Genomic DNA, 17,044 nt, shown 5'->3' on the forward strand with positions numbered 1-17,044 from the left:
ATGTGTCTGTCTACTTGTTGGGAGATTTTTCTTTCGTGTTGGGGACCGGCGTCCAAGGCATGGAGTCCCAGGTTTAGGTTGGGTATGTCTGAGGGAGGCATGAGTAGTTGTTGCCTCCTATAAAGACATTGTCAGGCATCGAAAGACCTGTTTTAGATGGTAGTCCTAGTGACCCTGTTTTTCTAGCCTGCTAGGCAGACGTTCTAGGAGTTCTTGTTAGTTGTGAGGCAGTTAGAGAAGCCTGCCAAAAGGGAAAAATGATGATGATAGAGACGAAAAGAAACCCTGAATATCTTAAAGAAAATAAATATATACAAAGGTGTATAAAAAGGGATTCTAACCCCCTATAAAAATAGAAAAGAAAAGAAAGGAAAATTTATAAGCAGTTGATCATCGCCTTGCGAGGGCTTGGTAGGTTCCTGGGGATGAGTCAAACCCGGAGCCGATGCCTTGCCTTCCTAGGGGTGGCGTCTTGCTGGAAAAGAAGAAATTAAGGAAGGTTGGAGAGAAAATAAAAGTGAGCGTCAGAAAATGATTAAGTGTCGCCTTGCAAGGGCTTGGTAGGTTCTTGGGTACTGAGACAGGACCTGAGACCGATGCCCTGTTCTCCTTGGGTCACTACGCTCAGCTCCCTCCTTTTTACATGCCCGAGTATGGAAACATAAAAACCTAAAAGAAGAAATGTGTTAAAAGATGATATTTCTTAATCAGGCTATAGGAGTCCTCGCCTAGTAGGAACTCTTGGTTGTGTTGTCCTCAGTTAGGTGGGTAGTTCACACCACCACTTAGGGCAACCTCTTTGATAGTTCTTTTTAATTTGGTCGTGTTGAAGTAGTTCGTTAGTGACTTGCTTCGAACCTTCTATCAAATTCTGTTAGGCCTACTCCTTGTGGATGTCATGCCTTGGTTTTATCAGGGGGTAGGGTGAGCATTGTGCTGTGTTAAGTGTGTATCTATTTTGTATCAGCTTGATGCTTCCTTTGGTTGTTTTGTGCAGATCTGTTGTGGGATTCGACAGGCTGAGTCGCCCTATCCCGTGGTCGCCAATGAGAGCGGAGTTTTGATCCCAAAATGTGCCTAAAATTTGGCAAAAAATCTGAAATTTAGGGTAAAAATATTTAACATTAAAGGCGGCGGCTCCAGCTAGGACGATTTTAAGCACCAAGTGAAATACGACTCTTAAAAGGCACCCGGCGACACTTGTGGATTTTTGATAATTTTTCAGACTATCGTGTGGGTTTTAAGGAGTTGCCAGTCAATGCAGGATGTCAAGTCAGACGCGTAAAAATTTATAGCACTCGAATCGGAGCCAGGACGGGGAAATGGCCACAAAAGGAGCAAGATATGTAAAGGTGGACATTTGAGAGGGCCAAAAGGGGTGCCCTTTGGGGGAATTTTATCCCCCCTCCAATTTTTGAGTTTGAGGGCCATCAAAAAACGTGGAGAGAGAATGGAGGAAGAAGGCGCCATCTTCATGCCAAAAAATGCGCTATGTGGAGATCGAGATCATGATTGCAGCCTGCAAATAACCCATCTAATCGATCATACCCCTGATCTTCTCCCTCTTTGCCGGTCTTATCGCCTGTCTTCGCCCGTCCAATGGTGGCCTGAATGAAGAGAGTCAATTCTAGTCTTTCTCTCTCCTCCCTCGCTCTCCCTTAAGGGGTTGTTCTTGTGTGCAAGAGAAAAATGAAGAATGGTGAAAGAAAGCTTGTCCGGATGAGATCGGATTGCTTTCAGATCAATGTAGACATGAAGATTGCTGATCTTGATGATGCTGGACATTTAATGAGGACTGACACGTAGTCCCGTAAGCAAAATCGAGATCCTGAGACATGAAGCCTAAGCGGTAATTCAATTTTTATGAAGAAAAAATGAGGTTTAATGCTATTTGGTTGATGAAACATTGTTCCCATGGGCTAATTATGAATCATAATGTTGTTGCTATGAGTTTGATCAGTCTATGCTCAAAAAATCAGAAAATCATAAGTGATATGGCTGAAATCAATGTCATAAAACCCGTAAAACACGCGTTTAAGGGGTAAAATGGGATTTTTTGCAAAATAAAGGGAGAATATGAGATATAACATCTACAAAACCTGAATTTTTTATGTCAAAAAACCTAAGGGCCACAACCCACAATCAATTTTAATTTCTAGTCATTTTTTATTGAAGAAAATAGAGGAAAATTACCAAAAAATGTGGAAAATGGGTTTTAAATGGGAGAAAATTAGAAAACGATAAAAGAAAAATTCCAAAAAATTACATAAGTTTTTGTGCAACGTATAATGAAGGAGCATGAGCTTGGCCTCGGTTTACCCTCGTTTCTATGTTTTTGTCCGTGTTTATCACTTTCTCTATAAAGAAATACACATAAAATGACTCTTACACCTATCAACGAATGCAAAACATTAAACGGTAGGGGAGTTTGAGTGTCAAAATATAATCTTAAATCTGATTTATGTGTTGCATCATGGCTATAGGCCGTTGTTTTAAAATAAAGGAAGAGGCAGCATGAGCGTAAGGCTCGGTGTCTCTCCTCGTTTCAATACATAAACGTTAGCATGGAAATCATGAAAAGATTGGTTTCGCACGATGCACAATGTTGATTTTCTTTTGTTTGTGCACTAAACCATTCACATTATGCACTATGCATGATGCCAGGAGGCATATTTCAAGGTGGATTCCGTGCCACGGTGGATTCCGTGAGGTTTTACAATGGATTCCGTAAACTTTGATGACCGGGGCTCATACACAAAGTGGATTCTTTGTGTGAGAAGTTGATGGGGATGCCTGTCCTTTTTGGGCGTTTCATTAATTTAGCGTGTACATGGGTGATTCCATAGCGGGTGATTCCGCAAAATGCATATTAAATTAATAAACGTTTATGAGTTTAGAGTGCGCACTCGTAATAAATTGAGGTTAGAATTGATTTCTAACCAGTTGATTTATTTATGTAGCTGAAGACTGCTAGGTATTCACTTTTATCGGTTTAATTGTATTATTTTACTAACGATTGTGAATGCTTCAGTTGATGTGTAGAGATAGCAGCAGTGGCAGAGGAAAGCATTGGAGGATAGCGAGTATTCGATTTATCACTTATATTTTGATAGGCGCATACCTTAGGCATGGCGCCTATATTTTGTCACACCTATTTATTGAGGCGTTGGATATTGATTATTATTTTATATGCGCATGGGTGCACGATTATGTTATTTATACTTGGATATTGTATTGGGCATGCCAGACTCTTTGGGCACTGTCCATTAGCTTTATTCCTATTTTGTGCTAAAGCAAACTCAAAAGCTAAAAGCTTGCTATTTTGTAATTTGGGCTATTATTTGAGCTTGAAGATGATTAATACATAAAATACATGCTTTGTGGAGCGCTCACACAAGGCATAGGGGGAGATTGCACCCAATTGGTCTCTTGTTCATGTCGTTCATGCTTTTTACATTGAATTTTGTGCAAAAGGTAGAGTTCTATTGTTCTTGGGGACCTTCCGGCATTCACTACGCGAGCGTATGGCATCCGATCTGCACATCAGTGGTATCAGAGTGAAGCTGAGATCAAGAGCTTCCAATTGCTACCCATCTTGTGCGAAGGCGGAGCTCCTGGAACGATCGAGCTCTACGGTCAATCTCGTCGCGAATGGTCGATACAGGTGGATTCCTAGCGATCAAGAACCTCTGTTTCCATCATTAGACTACGAAGGACCAGCTTGTAGAGGCAAAGGACCACGTGGATATCTCCTACATCAAGTCGTCTTCATACACAAAGATAAGACTCCATAACCTAAAAGCTTAAAAGCTTTTATGATTATTAAGCTTAGTAGTAAAGCTTTATAAGCTTAAAGAAGCTTAAAGCTTCAAAATTTTTCGCGAGGTATCTGAGGATGTCAGCGAATTTTTCGCCACGCTGAAAAACGCTCCCCCCCACCCCCCCACGATCCGACGTTTTGCTGATTTGCCTTTACTAAGGCTAATACACTAAGTCACCTAAGCTCCAATCACATTAATTCTCCCAATCTTTCAAGTCACAGACAACCAATCAAATTCTACAAGTCTATGAAGTCGAAGTTCTACAAGTTACATAAAGCAACCAAGTTCTGCAAGTCTACAAACTCTGCAAGTCACATAAGTCTGATACTCTGCAAGTCAGACAAGTCACCTGAAGTTAAAACTGACTTCTGCTCAAAACTCATAGAAGGGCTGTTTCTTGCGCAGAAACTCCGAACTGCAAAGTTGTTCATTGGAAGGTACTCTACGTATATGCAGGTTTGCTGAAGCATTTTCAGCATACAAAGAAGGAAAAAACACAGATTTTTCAAAGATTATGAAAGCCACACCCAAAAACATATAAGCCTTGTATTCCCGATCTTGAGCTACGCTCATCCCGCTAACTTGATTTTGAGAGTGAGAGGTCTTTTGAGTTTTGCAGGATGACGGAACCACATATGGATGATTTAATGGCTGAAGGCGGCCTACCTGAACCTACGATGGAGCAAAAGCTTGACTTAATTATGATGCAATTGGATGAAGAACGACGAGCTAGGCAAGCATTGCAAGTTCAATTGGCTACTTTACAAAGATCAACTACCGACAAAGAGGAACCTCAATCTGAAGATCTTATTCGACGTATCATCGACGCGACTCTCGAAGCTCAAACCATCCGCAAGGAAGCAAAGATAAGTAAAAGAAATTTCAAATTCCGTGCTTTCAATGGCACTCGAGAGGGAAAAATTGTTCTTGCATTCATTAGTCAGTTTGATGTCTACTTTCATGAGGAAACCTATGCAGAAAAAGATAAAATTAAGTGTGTCACTAATCATTTAGTGGTTAGAGCATCTCTTTGGTGGACCATGGTTCGTAAGAGTATAGATTGTCCCACTACCTGGGAGAATTTCAAAAAGAAGTTTATGCACAATTTCCTTCCTCCACAATTTCATGAGAAAGCCATAAAGCAATGGGACCTTCTTCAGCAACGTGATCGTGAGCCTATTCCTCAGTACACAGAATGCTTTTGGAATGCATTACTCCAGTTATGCATGCTTGAAGACGTACCTGAAGCGACACACAAGCACAAGTATATGTCTGGACTCCTTGGGCATTACTACACTGAAGTTAACATGTTCAAGCCTGCAACTCTTGAAGACGCAATTTCATTAGCTCATGACACTGAAGACCAGCTGCGAGGAAGAGATAGACATCCACAGCAATTCCAACCTAATGGTAACTATGGAACTAAGCAATTCAACTCAAATTTTAGAAGATTTAATCAAGGTCATTTTCCTTCATAATCTTTCTGTAAAAATTGGGAAAAACCACCTGCTTTACCATCCAATACCAACCAAAACCCTAAGCCTATTCCACAGCCAAATCCTAATGTCCCTAGACTTCCTGCCATTGCAAACAATGTAACCAAAGCAAAGCCTATAGTCTGTTATAAATGCCACCAGCCTGGACATCTAGCAGCAAATTGCCATTCGAAGAAGCCACCTATCCATATCAACTACCTTGGAGCAATGGAAGAAGATGAACATGAAGATATGCCTGATTTCACGAAAGATGAGGATGACACTACTACTCCTTCGGATACTTTACCAGGTATGCCAACTCCACATTCTTTATTGACTATGAAATGTTTAGTGCATGGAAAGGAAAAGATTATTTTGCATGATGATGGTAGTACTCATGATTTTATTTCTACAAAGCTAGTAAAGGAATTGAATTTATAGACTGTACCTACGCATTATCGCATTAAAGCAGCATTCTTAGGCACTAGGTATAATGGTACATAGGAAGTGCATGACTTAGAAATTCAAATTGGTCAATACACTGAAAGAAGAAATTTTCTAGTTGTACCATTATAGTCTAGTGACATTATTTTAGGTATGCCTTGGCATCATCAGCATAACCCAGATATAGATTATTCCACACATTCAATTAATATTAAATTTCAAGGAAAACATATTACATTGTATGGTATGCATGCATCTAATGCTTTTCCACTGCTTTCGCATACTCAAGCTAAACGTGCATTATGAAAAAGTAGTAAATCGTATCTCATTTGGGTGAATGAACTGCAAGTTAAAGAAAATCATATGCACCCTAGGCATAAAGAATTTCTTGCACATTTTAAAGACTGTTTTGCCGAAGATCTACCACCTGGTTTACCTCCTTCACGTCTAGAAGACCATAAAATAGATTTGATTCCTAGTACACAACCACCTTGCAAAGTACCATATAGGCATAACCAGATAGAGCAAAAAGAAATTCAAAGTCAAGTTGAGGAATTACTAAATAGAGGATTGATTACACCTAGTAGTTCTCCATTTGGTGCACCTGTTCTGTTAGTAAAGAAAAAGAATAATACCTATCGTATGTGCATTGACTATCGTGCTTTAAATAAGATCACAGTAAAGAATAGGTATCCAATTCCTAGAATCGATGACCTTATGGAAAAACTACAAGGTTCTGCTATATTTAGTAAAATAGACCTTAAGTCTGGTTATCATCAGGTGACACTAGATAAGTCTGCTGACATATTCAAAACTGCACTTAGGACACAATTTGGTCATTATGAATTTTTAGTGATGCCTTTGGGATTGACTAATGCACCTGCTACATTTAGTAGAATGATGAACCATATATTTTTGAAATATCAGTATTGTGTAATTGTCTTCTTTGATGATATTTTGGTGTTTAGTCAAAATGAGAAAGAACATTATGAGCATTTGTCCTTGGTTTTCCAGTTATTAAAAGATAATCAACTGTATGCAAATCCCGAAAAGAGTGAGTTCTTTAAAACAGAAATTGAGTATTTAGGTCATATAGTATCATTTGATGGAATTAAAGTTGACCCTAAGAAAATAGATGCAATATTGAATTGGTCTGTACCTAAAAATATGCATGAGTTACGATCATTCCTAGGTCTTGCTAGTTTCTATAGGAAGTTTGTGCGTAATTTTTCAGTACTTGCTTTACCATTAACCAAACTTCTGAAGAAAGGAATTATTTATCATTGGTCCGATAATCAACAAAAATCCTTTGACTTATTGAAACATGCATTAACCCATGCTCCTGTCCTACAATTGCTTGATTTTAATAGACCATTCTTTCTAGTAGTAACCGATGCTAGTGGATCAGGAATAGGAGCCGTACTTATGCAGGATAATCATCCTATAGCCTATTCTAGTTGTAAGCTGAAACCCTCTGAACTGAAATATTTCACATATGACAAAGAATTATTAGCTATTGTACAAGCCTTAAGACAGTGCAAACACTACTTAATGGGTTCAGAATTTATGATTAAGACCGATCAGCAAAGTATTAGACATTTACTTAGCCAACCCCAAATATCTAACCGACATATCAAATGGGAATCCTTTATTCAAAGTTTTCATCCTATCATTTAATATCAACCCGGTAAAGAAAATGTAGTGGTTGATGCATTAAGTAGAAGACCTGCCATTCATAATATTTCTGTTATATCATTTGATTCTTTGATTGCTATGAAAGATACTTATCATCAGGATATTACTTTTCATGTTGATTGGAATAAATTAGTTCAAAATAACTTGATTCCTATTGATTCACTATCTTATAATGATGGATTTATGTTTTATGAAAAGAGATTATGTGTTAAAGTTCCATTCAGATCTTTTGTTTTGAATGAGATTCATTGTCCTCCATATCAAGGTCATAGAGGTATCATATCTACTTTATGTACATTAACTGAAGATTTTTATTGGCCGCATATGGACAGTGATGTATCTAACTTTGTTTCTGAATGTTTGATTTGTCAAAGAGTTAAGAGACATCATCGTAAACAGTATGGATTACTTATGTCTTTGTCTATTCCATCAATACCATGGGAACAAATTTCTATGGATTTTATTACTGGTTTACCTAATACTAAATCTAACCATGATATGATTTGGACAGTAGTAGATAGGTTTAGTAAACAAGCATATTTCATTCCATGTAAGAAAACTTTAACAGCATCACAGGCATCACAATTGTTTTTGAAAATTGTTTTCACTAACCATGGATTACTAAAAGTTATTATTTCTGATCGTGATTCTAGATTTTGTAACAACTTTTGGATTACTCTGTTTGCTAACCTTGGCACAAAAATTGATTTCTCATCTGCATTTCATCATGAAACTAATGGACAAATAGAAGCTACTAACAGTACTATACTAGATCTTTTACGTGCTTACACTATTTCTAAACCACAGACATGGGACACACATTTGCATTTATTACAGTTTGCATATAACAATACACCACACACATCTACAAAGAAAGCACCGTTTGAAGTCATTTATGGTTGTAGATTATCTACACTTGTTGCATCTTTGTCAAATAGAATTCAGAGTGCTGATGATATTGCTAGTATGCATAATACTATTTTTGATGAAGTTAAAGCTATGATTGCCAAAGCCCAGCAATCATATACCAAGCAAGCCAATAAGAAAAGACAACCAATGAATTTCAAAGTTGATAACTATGTTTGGTTGAGAATAGAAAAACGTAGACTACAAAGTATACATAGACACCCAGTTGTGAAATTAGCACCTAGATTCTATGGACCATTTAGGATCATTTACAAAATTAATGACAATGCATTCAAGTTAGAATTACCACCTCACTAAAAAATTCACAACACATTTCACATTAGTTTATTAAGACCATTTAGAGGCCAATTACCTGTACACCCTGTTTATGAAAACCCACCTTTGTTAGAAGAAGAGACTGAAATACTTGAACCTGAAGCTATCATAGATACTGACTTTATGACCACTAGAACTGGCCGAAGATATTCTAGATATCTAGTTAAATTTAAGAGCCATCCTGTAGAAGAAGCCCAATGGATGCACGCTAGAGACTTAAATGCTTTCCCCACTCTGCTAGCTCCACATTGAGCTAATAGCAATTGAGGTCAATTGCTATCCCACCCTGGGGGTATGATGCCAGGAGGCATATTTCACGGTGGATTCCGTGCCACGGTGGATTCGGTGAGGTTTTACGGTGGATTCTGTAAACTTTGATGACCGGAGCTCATACACAAAGTTGATTCTTTGTGCGAGAAGTTGATGGGGACGCTTGTCCTTTTCGGGCGTTTCATTAATTTAGTTGTACATGGGTGATTCCATAGCGGATGATTCCGCAAAATGCATATTAAATTAATAAATGTTTATGAGTTTAGAGTGCGCACTCGTAATAAATTGAGGTTAGGATTGATTTCTAACTAGTTGATTTATTTATGTAGCTGAAGACTGCTAGGTATTCATTTTTGTCAGTTTAATTGTATTATTTTACTAACGATTGTGAATGCTTCAGTTGATGTGTAGAGATAGCAGTAGTGGCGAAGGAAAGCATTGGAGGATAGAGAGTATTCAATTTATCACTTATATTTTGATGGGCGCATACCTTCGGCATGGCGCCTATATTTTGTCACGCCTATTTATTGAGGCGTTGGATATTTATTATTATTTTGTATGGGCATGGGTGCACGATTATATTATTTATACTTGGATATTGTATTGGGCATGCCAGACTCTTTGGGCACCATCCATTAGCTTTATTCCTACTTTGTGCTAAAGCAAACTCAAAAGCTAAGAGCTTGCTATTTTGTAATTTGGGCTATTATTTGAGCTTGAAGATGATTAATACATAAAATACATGCTTTGTGGAGCGCTCACACAAGGCATGGGGGGAGATTGCACCCAATTGGTCTCTTGTTCATGTCGTCCATGATTTTTACATTGAATTTTGTGCAAAAAGTAGAGTTCTATTGTTCTTGGGAACCTTCCGGCATTCACTACGCGAGCATACGGCATCCGATCTGCGCACCAATGCATGGTTCATGGTATCAAAGGAAAATCTCCTGGACTGCATAGCAATTGTTTTCTTAGGACTTTGACCCACGATTGAGAGTGTGAGGTTATCCCTTGCCGTAGGGTAGAGGGTTGGTTTCCTAAGGAACTGTTAAGTGAGGAAACATGGTATATCTCTTGGAAATACGATAAATATGAAAAAAAGGAGTTTGTGTTTGTTTGTGTTATATGTTAAGCAACGCATCAAAGGGCCAATCCCTGCGATGTAGGAGAGCTGCAGTGGGGCCGCGGTATTTCTACTGTGAGGTTGCCTCCATATGTGTGTGATCGTGGCATTGCCAACGTGTATGGGTTCTCCCTTTGAGGAGTTTAAGGGAAACGTTAGACTATAAACTATAAATGCATAAATTAAGCTTTAGGGCAGTTTGTCCTTTAGCATTAGATTGACGCTCCTGGTCCTCGAGGCCGTGAGGGTGTTTGTGTGTCATGAGCATGAGGTCCGGCTAGTGCTATAGCCAGTGCCGGCCCATTTTAGGTCCCATCACTACTATGGTTGGGAAAATGATTGCACTTAAGGATAATGAAAAATAGGAGTTGGTGTCTTTATCTAAAGGCAAGAAAGCTATTGGTTGCAAATGGATTTACAAGATCAAGCATAACTTGATTTACAAGAACAAGCATAATGAGGGTTACTATGTCCCTACAATTGATAGAACTTACAGGGAACAAGTTCTATGGATAGATGATAACAACATGCTCACCATTTTGGGTATATCCCCTTAGGAAAGACCTCAAGGGGGGTTTTTGATACCCTTAGGAAAATACTCAAGGGTATTATATCCCCTTAGGAAAAATCTTAGTAGAAAAAAAGAGGTGTGCAAACCCCCCCATCATCTGCACACACTCGAATGATGGGCGGGCTGCCCCCCCCTTTTTCTCTACACACCTTGATAGCTCTTAATGAACCTTATTGTCTATTAAAAAGGGGGGGTGGTAGCCTCCCCATTATCTAAATTCACTTGGGTAATGGGGAAACTCACACCGCCCTTTTTTTCTACACACCTTGATAGCTTCGAATGAGCCTTAATGTGTACAAAAAAGGGCGTAGCAACCCCCCCATCATCCGAGTGCACTCCGGATGGGGGGGCTACCACTTCCTATTTTTCTACAAACCTTGATAGCTTCTAATGAACCTTATTGTGTAGAAAATAAGGGCGGTGGCAACCCCCCCCATCACCTGGATGCACTCGGACACACCTTGATAGCTTCTAATAAGCCTTAATGTGTAGAAAAAATGCGGGTGGCAACCCCCTATCATCTGAGTGCACATGGATGATGGGGGGTTGCCACCCCCTTTTTTTCTAACTCTAAGGTTCATTAGAAGCTATGAAGGTGTGAAGCCATCAAGGTAAGCTATCAAGGTGTGTAGAAAAAAGGGGGGTGGCAACCCCCCATCATTGGAGTGCATTCGGATGTGTTAAATGATGTGGATCTAGGACATGACATAAGCTATGGTGGATCAAAGATGTAAACCAAGTTCATAATGACATGGACAAGTAGAGACAAACTATTACACAAGTGAATTAGGTTCCAAGATAGATTAGCTTGGACTCATAAACATAATCTTGTGTAGAATCGACAATGACAGACACTTAACTGAAAGTACAAAGCATCATGATATTGTGTTCATTTCATAGTCAAGTACAATGCTTTATAGGCTTTCAGTTGTTCCACTCTCCTCACTATGCATATGGGATTCAGGACAGCTCCTCTTGGAGCATACATCATTTGTCTATTTCTCAACACCCCCCCTCAAATGATGAGTCCCTACACTTGCTGGCTTTTGCCCCCCCTTCATGATAACATGGCCCGGAAGACTAGCACATAGGCAGCCTAGTCAAGTTAAAGCTTGAGACTTTACATCTTGGCAAGGGTTGTACAAATCAAATCCACTAAGAAAGATCCACTATGGGAAAAACATATGAAAGATACAATGAAAGTTCTTCAAAACAATCTATCAGAGTTGTTGATGGTAGCGGAAGCATATTCTTCTTCTTCTGTTTCTTCCATGAATTGGTTCTGGTGATGATCACTTTGCAATTGTTGGGCTCTCTTCTTGTGGAAACATTCACTGGCTACATGGCCAGTCTTACCACAATAGTGACATATAATCCGATCCTTGTTATTGTTGTTGATGAATCCTCGACCTCTTCCTTTAGGTCCAGCAGTTCCTTTGGTGTACAAAAGATTGTCCCTAGATGATGAGACATTGTCTTTTGCATTCTTGGTTTTTACTTTGCCTTCTTCATCGAGTAGTGAGTGCTCAATATCTTTAAGTGTGAGGCTTGGAACATTACTCAAAGTGGACACAAGATTTTCATATGGATCCTTGTTTACACTTGCAAGTAGTACGGCTATTGCTTCATCTTCCTCAATATTGTTTTTAAAAGATGCAAGTTGATTTTTTAAACTCTTAAACTTATTAATGTGTATGGTCATAGAAGCACTGTCTTTGATATCCAGTTTATAAAATTGCATGAGAAGTTTTACCTTTGAATTCTTTGCTTGAGTACCAAACATTTTATCAAGTTCCTCCCAGGCGGTTTTAGCATTTCTAATGCCAGATATATGATGTAGCACATCATCACTTAATCCCCAAGCAATGATGCCTAGTGCCTTATTATTCATCTTCTTCCATTCTTTGGATTTGAATTGGTCTTCTTCAACGAACCCGTCTTCATCATCTTCCTTCTTGTTATCTGCATCATCTTCAAACAAGTGCCATAAGTCCTTTCGCATCAAGTGGTACATGGTCTTTTCCTTCCAGGCATGGAAGCCTTCTCCATTGAACTTTGCTATTTGATCAAGTTCTACCATGTTGAGCAGCTCCAATTAACTGAGAAAAGACCAGCAAGGGGGATTCATGAAGTGTCACAAGGAGGTTGGTGTCAACTGACACTAGTTGAGTATCAATAGATACTATTCTTGAGCTTAGTATTGAATGTCGATGCTTGATCTTCTTCTTGCTTGTTGATTTGAAGTGTTAATCTTCCTGGGAACTGAGTTCAAACTCAGATAAGAGTGGCAGTGTGTGCCCTAAGTTGAAGGGAATGAGAAATTGAAGAAAAAATGAGCTTGCACCTTGATGGCTATGGCTTCCTGGATTAGGGTTTTGACCCAGGCCTAGTTTTTTTCAGATATCTAGAGCTAGAGTTGATCATTTTGAAAACTTTTTTTATGGAAATGTAGCTTACTCCATGCTCTACAAGAGCCCCATGATAATTGTCAAAATCGGGTATAGCAATATGTGCGCAGATCAGCAAAACATAACCAGGCGCAGTTATGGCAGTGACGTCGAATTTCAGCAATGCCAGGCTTGTAGGTATCCAATGTCAGGCTTAGATGTGATAGGTAGAAGATCCTTGAGTAGAAGAACAATCCTCCTGAAGAAAGCACATTGAAATATTGCCTGATTTGAGAGATATGAGAGCTCAAAGTGAGGTATGTCCTACAGGCCACAGACTGAGGCTATGGCAGCAACTGACAATAGTAACAATGCTGAGGTCCAGATAGCCAAATCTCATGGATTGATGTGATACAGGGAAGCTTTGTGAGGCGTAGAACAACTTTCCAGAAGGAAGCTCAGAGAGATTTGGTATGTGGAGTGAGATACAGGAGCTTCAAGATGACAGGGTGCTGCTGGCTATGGCTGCCACAAAGTCCAACTGAGATTTGAAATTGAAACTGAAGATATGAGCTGAATGTGGGCTGGTTAGAGATCACCAGAGATGAAGGGAGACTAGAGATTCAGAGTTTGAGCTGTGCCATGCCCAACTGGGCTCTGATACCATGTTAAATGATGTGGATCTAGGACATGACACAAGCTATGGTGGATCAAAGATGTAAACCAAGTTCATAATGACATGGACAAGTAGAGACAAACTATTACACAAGTGAATTAGGTTCCAAGATAGATTAGCTTGGACTCATAAACACAATCTTGTGTAGAATCAATAATGACAGACACTTAACTGAAAGTACAATGCATCATGATATTGTGTTCATTTCATAGTCAAGTACAATGCTTTATAGGCTTTGAGTTGTTCCACTCTCCTCACTATGCATATGGGATTCAGGACAGCTCCTCTTGGAGCATACATCATTTGTCTATTTCTCAACAGGATGATGGGGGGCTGACACCCCCATTTTTTTCTACACATTAAGGTTCATTAGAAGTTATCAAGGTGTGTAGAAAAAAAGGGGGGGTGCCAGCCCCTCCATCATTTGTATCTACACACTAAGGTTCATTAGAAGCTATCACGGTGTGTAGAAAAAAATAGGAGTGGCAACCCCCCCATCATCCACGTGCACTCGAATGATGTGGGGGTTGCCACACCCCTTTTTTTCTACACTAGGGCACTCGAACAATGGGGGGGCTGCCACGCCCCTTTTTTTCTACACTAAGGTAGAAAAAAAGGGGTGGCGCCAAACCCCCCATTGTTTGAGTACACACAAATGATGGGGGGCTTCCACTCCTCTTTTTTTCTACATTATCTTTCCTTGATAGCTTCTAAATGAACCTTAGTGTGTAGAAAAAAAGGGGGGTGGAAGCTCCCCCCCCCCTCACCCCCCCTTTTTTTTCTACACACTAAGGTTTGTTCGAAGCTATCAAGGTAAGCTAGTGTATAAAAAAAGAGAGGTGGCAACCACCACATCATTTGTGTGCACTTGGATGATGGGGGGGATGCCACCCCCTTTTTTTCATAAAATATAGTCTCCTAGTCATTTCTCAAATGTGAGTAGATCGTTCTTATCTATACTAGTTATACAACCATCATTACTAAGTGTGTCCTTTGGAGACTATCTCTTTACCTATCTATCTTGGTTCCAAAAAATCAATGTCCATCTAATCCTTTTCTTACATAGTCTTGTGTCATCACTTCACACTCCTCTCCTCTAAATGTTTCCATGATTTCATATGAGAGACTATCCACAGCTTGTAGCATCAAGTTCCACATTAATAAAAAATATTATGAAACTATATGCATGTTGTTAATAATAGCTAGGTACACTCATCTCTCAAGAGACGAAGCCTTCAAACTCTCGTAGAGTATCACCCATGTCTTGCTACACAGGCATTCATCCCAAAGGTCTTCCTGCTACAATTGCCCTTGCACACCCATGTATTGCTACAAAAGCACTCATCACAAAGTCTTCTTGCTACAATTACTCTTGCACACCCATGTACTCTTGCTATATAAGAACTCATCACCAAGGTCTTTGTGCTACAATTTTCTTTGCACATCAAAATGTTTCTAATGTCCTTCTATCTCTCACTCTTTTGCCCATTCATTGTGCAATATTACAAATATAACTTCTCCTTTCAAGTCATCAATGTCTCAACTTATCCTATTCATCCCTTATGGTTATACTCAATATATCAACTTTTAGACATCTTATCTCAAACAAAATGGATATATTTCTATAATCCCTCCTTCAATTACATGATCTATACTCATATCATCAATGTTTGGCAACACAAATTGAAGATAGGACTCTACATAATGCCTCTACCTACTACTAGGACTCAACCTAATGTAAATGACTTTACAACATAAAAAGTAGGTAGGTAGAGGCCTTCTTTTCAACTCTTAGAAATCTATTTGCAACCCTAAGAATATATATGAATGAAGGAGTGATGGCAATGTGACTCAAACCAGGACGACTTATGAAGAAATATTTCCTAAGGGATAAATTTGGTGACCAAGATATTGCATGGACCAAATTTCTTGTATATCTCATTCCATACCTAAGTTGTATCTTCATTCAACATTGAAACCCATGAAGGCTAGAACAAGGTCAAAGAGGAATCCCTTCCTCACAAATAAGAATGATTGAAGTACCACCCTAGCTTTGTATGTCATTGCAAAACACCTCTAAATTTTGGCCATTCTAGCCTTGCCAATATAACTAATGCGTGAGCGCTTTACTTATCCCTCAGTTTGTTGTGCAATATATTTGTTATTTGGTTTCTTGAATAATTCTCTCCCTCCAATGTATAATTACAAGAGCCTATGCCACCCCAAACATTATCCATGAAGTTTACATGTTTTAAAAGTTTGAAATTGCCAAATAAGAGAGCATCTTGGCTAGCCTCACACTTAAACAACAAAGTGGGTTGAGGTGGAGATGTTCATTGAGATAATATTCTGCCACTACACTCCACCACAATACAACACATCGTATATTCTAATATCTTATTTTGTTTAGAAGGTATTCACCACAACCCACATGATTGCACAATAATAGTGTTGACTTCAAATTCCACTTAGAAGGCTCTTGAAGAGATAGTATTTTTTTAAATGCTCCAAATACAAAGGAGTCTCTCTCTAGCTTAACCCTAAATCCATGCATTTTCATAAATTTTTTAATGTTTGTCATGTTTGTGTTTTTTTAAATCGTTTATGTATAGTTACAAGCTCATTGATACCCTTTGAAGAGACGAGCTTATTATTTTGAAGAAATGCTCCAATTAAAATGAGTCTGTATCCAATTTTGTACAATTTAGTGTTTTTGAGAACTTCATTATTTTTTTCATGTTTATGTTTTCATAATCATTGAATTCAGAAAGAGTTTAAAGAATTCATTTCCAAATAAACTATAAAAATCAAGGGTCAAGGATTGCTAGAACATGTAACACAAAAAAAGATTGAAGTTGCCATAAGAGCTCATGAAGAACTGTTGAAATACTATGGCTATAAGTATCTCACCATTGCTAATTGTGTCACTAGAGAAGATAGTTTCATGTTATTATATGGGAACCAATGTGATGAATCAAGCATGGTGAAGATTACTTGTACGACAAGTTATACTGCCTGTCAAGCTCCAAACTTCCCTAAGAGGTCAGATTATTTGGTGTGTCTAAATCTCGTCTAAATGTTGCACTTATTCAATCTAATGAAACAAAAGGTTGCATTTTCTATTTTATGGATTTCCATATCTGTCATTCAAGCATATGTGCATCTCTTAAACATAGTGAAGTCATCTAATGAAGACTAAGAAAAGATGCCTAAGTTGGAATTCTCACCTAAGAGGCTACTCTATGTATATTATGTTGGTGTTTCACTCAAGTATATCTATATTTCTGCCATTGGTTCATGGCTATTACAGCCCGTGGAAGCATGGTTTGTTTTAGATTTT

Source organism: Lygodium microphyllum, chromosome 24 (genome assembly GCF_053477565.2).
Source record: "Lygodium microphyllum isolate KBCC chromosome 24, Lygodium_microphyllum_v1.1.10, whole genome shotgun sequence".
Classification (NCBI taxonomy): Eukaryota; Viridiplantae; Streptophyta; class Polypodiopsida; order Schizaeales; family Lygodiaceae; genus Lygodium; species Lygodium microphyllum.